We start from the raw sequence: 4,225 nt of genomic DNA on the forward strand, positions 1-4,225 counted from the left end.
AGCTTTCGTTCGAATTGTATATAACATATTCGTACCTAAAGAATATTAATCAGGGCTTCGATGTTTTTTGTAATGCTTTATTCTAGTGGTAACTAAGTTAATGTTTTAATGTATTTTTTTTAATAATTTTAACTTATTTTCCATACCATTACAAATGAATGATTTAAAATTCATATGCAACTCCATTTTCAACCATCTCTGCCGGGAGAAAGCTTTCAAAATGTTCGCAAAATTATCAAAATGCTTTGGTTTTTAAATGTCTACTACTCTAAAAAGTATTCCAAAAAAAAGTGTAGTAGTTGGCGGGCCTGATTTATTAATGAGGCCGATAGCACGCGACTGCGTATGAAAACAAACAGAATATTAATAAAATATAAATAATTGATTCGGTGACTGTGATGATATTCATTTTATTAGAGTGCTTAGTGCAAAGATGACAAAAGTCATATAATTTTTAGTTTTTATTAATTTCTTTTAAATTTTCATAAGGATGAATTTTTCTAAAAATCAAGACACTTCTACAGCACTTAAAATTATTGTTATCTAATAAAATTGCAATTGCCAACTTTAACACACATGTTTATGCTATTGCGTTTTCTTTTTAAATGTGTGGGTAAAAAATCATTAACAAAGATTTATGCAATAAATGTTGCTCTCAATATTTCGACGATAATGCAAATCAGCAGATAAGGAAACTGGTTCAGCGAATATGTAATTAGATGAATAGAAAAAAGTAATTTGGTATTGCTACCACCTTAGGTCATAATTAAAATTTAATGTTTTAAATCAATTTTATATAGTGTATCCTGGACCATGGGTGCAAGTCATCCGTCCCTCGAAAATGTCCGCGGAAGGAAGTAAGACGGAAACAAAACTGACTCGAAGACGNGTGTATCATGGACCATGGGTGCAAGTCATCCGTCCCCAGGACGGATTTCCGTCCTTCGAAAATGTCCGCGGACGGAAACAAAACTGACTCGAAGACGGAAATCGGAAATTTTTTTTTCTGCCCTTAAAAATATTTTTTAGTTCTACGATATTGGTCTACTTTCTTATGTCGTGTTGTTATTTTATCAAAAGATAGATGAATAAATATTTTTTGTACAGTATTTAAACTTGATGTATTATGGTAAAAATTTCTTAGATAGTTTGCATATGTCGAGGGGGTATTGTGTATGTTAGGTATTTCAGTCAAAAAATTTTCAGTCTTGGCCTTTTTTCCAACTTGCACCCATGCCTGGAACTTTGTAAGTTTAATTAAAGCGTTTACAAGCCATTATGTTTGCTAGTTGATGCAACATCATACCTGCCAACTTTTTATCCTTTCCATTATAATTTTTCCCAGTGGTATTAAAATGGAATTAAAACTTCAATTTTAAGCAAACAAATACGTTGTATTTGAGAAAACTTAAGTTGACAGGCATGATAGTAACGCATATTTATATATCTGCTTAATTTTTGTAAGAATAGTGGTGATCAAAATCATTTAAAAATTGAATTTATAAAAGAAAAAAATAGTATATATTTACTACCACTTTAAATATGAAAATAAAATCTTCCGGAAAATCCGGAAGAGTTGGCAGTTATGCAACATATAAAAATGAATAGATCTTCCATTCTAAGCTTGTTTGTAATTGCATAAACACCAGTCTCAATGGAATTAGGCAAATGTAGTTAGTGTAATACTGCAATTTAATTAGGGATGCTATTTAATAAGATATTTTCATGTTAAATCATCAAAGCAAAAAGACGTAGAATTTTTTGTTAAATTTGATAAGACTTCAAAAAATCCTTGAAATATCCTAGGAAAAATAATAATAAAAAAACCACTTTGCGAATACTTAGAATAACTATTGTTCACTAATAAAATTGTAATTATTATTTTATTTAAATATATTTTCGTGTTAGCTTGTATGTAATTTACCTTTGTAAATTACCTGTTAATTAGGCAAATGTAATTAGGATGCTGGCTTGTAAAATACAACAATTGTATGCGGACAGCTATTTAATAGGATATTTTTATTATTAAATATAAAAATAAAAGTTGCAGAGTTTCTAGATAATTACGCTTAAGCTTGCTTTAATAAGGCCTGTGGGAAAGCAATTAAATCAAAAAAAAAATTTCTAAAAAAAAGGGAAAAAAAAGACCATTTTGCCAATACTTAAAATTATTTTTGCTAACCAATAAATTAAATTAATATGCATAACCGAATAAAACAGAACAGAAGTGGACTAAAAGTAAACTTCGTAAATCAATGACATTCGAAAAAAGAATTTTACGATACAAATTCAACTGTAGTAAAGATTGGAGTGGTTAGGTCGATGACTCAGTGGCCAAGGCAGTGGACTGATACTGTGAAGAACTGGGGTTCGAATCCCTGTGGATACCGGCTAATCTGGGAAGTAAAGACAGACTGTGCGTAATGCTGACCACATTGTCACAATCATGCCGTTGGTCACGAAATTGTGGAACCTTAGCCTCTACGCAACCTCTGGTCTACAATGGGCTGTTATGGGAATGCTGTACTTTAGAGACTGGAGACACCACATTGCTTCTGGAATGAATAGTTCTGATTGAAGTGCTGCGTCAATTTAAGTGAGAAAGTGACATGCAGAATGCATTGTGTATGCTAGCATAACATAAGTGTCAGCTATGCAAAATAGTTTTCATATATCCAATTATGTTTCAGAGTGGCCGGGATTGTCCGGTTGCCAGGACGTTGAGGTCATATTTAAGAGGTCGTGGGTTTGATCCTCTCAGACCGATAACTTCCCGTGTCGTAAATGGTGACTGGTGCACGTTAAATCTGTTGGTTCACTAAGACATCCATGTTCCCATAATAAGTTATACCTCTGGGGGTATGTGGATGAATGAATGGAAGTAAGAATGGATAAATGGCGGTACTGAAAATCAAGAAACTCACCCTCTGCCCTAAAGTTCGCTTGGTTTTACCAAAGAGTCTTGCTGATATTTTCCTTAAAAACGACAACAGCTGCTGAGTTGAGACAATTTTGTAAAAGTATTTTATAAACTCACTGGGCCCATGTCCAAGAGGTCGTGGGTTCGACCTTCGTCGACCGAAGACTCCCCGTGTAGTAAATGGTGACTGATGCACGTTAAACCTGTCGAGGAATATTCTATTTAAATAACTTAGGAATTTAAATAACTTAGGAATATTCTATTTCAATCTAGGTTCCATAAATTGTGATAGATCGTGTTATAGCAATGATGAGTTAACTTGTCACCAATCATCAATGCGTTAAAAGAGTATTTTTATTATAAAATATCGAAGTCATAGAATTTTTCGTTTTTCTTTCTTTAAAATTTCTTTTAAATTCCTTTAACACTCCTGGGGAAGCTGTAAAAGTAGGATGAATTTTCAAAAAATCAAGCCACTTCTTAAACCAAAAAATTACTGTTGTTAAATAATAAAATTGTAATTTCCAGCTTAAACATACTTGTTTGAGTTATTCTCATGCAGCGAAAAAAAATATGTCATTGAAGATTTATTTTATAAATCGCAAAAGGTTGCTTTTTTTAGAAAAAATTCTCTCCATGATCATGCAAAACAGCAGTTTTGCAGAATACGCCAGAGAATATAAATTATTAGGTCAAAGAGAACTTATTAAAGCTACCACTTTAGAAGATAGACAAAATTTAATATATAATGTTCAAATACTAGTTTTAGTATTGAAATATATACACCAATAATTTAAGTAGCATTTACTAGCAGTAAAACTTGCTGGTAAACTGAAAACAAAAGCGCAATTTCTATTGTAAGTTTCTATTTTGTTACATATGGAAATCTGATATATTGCACTGGGTGAATGTGGTTAAGATAATAGCAAAAAAAAAAGCGCACAAAGCAATGTAGTTTTATTAATATGTTATTTAACCTATTGGCATCATATGACGTGTGAGACTCGTCATGCATTTATTTCGAATAAATAAAAAGTGGTGGCAAAAGTATACTTGATAAGTGCCCAATCGTTAAAATGAAAATGTTGGAAGGTATTAAATTTTATTTGCTAACTAATCGAAATAAAAATAAAGCTTTCTTTTGAAAACTTAAGAAAAGACATCAAGCCAATGCCTTATTTTCGTTGCGACGCAACTAAATTTAAAATACAAAATATCTAATTTTCTTTTCATTCCAATCACCAGAAAGTGCTACCTTAAAGATAAAATTTCCGAGATTGACTGGACAATATATATATATATATA

Source organism: Parasteatoda tepidariorum, chromosome 6 (genome assembly GCF_043381705.1).
Source record: "Parasteatoda tepidariorum isolate YZ-2023 chromosome 6, CAS_Ptep_4.0, whole genome shotgun sequence".
In the NCBI taxonomy this organism is placed as follows: domain Eukaryota; kingdom Metazoa; phylum Arthropoda; class Arachnida; order Araneae; family Theridiidae; genus Parasteatoda; species Parasteatoda tepidariorum.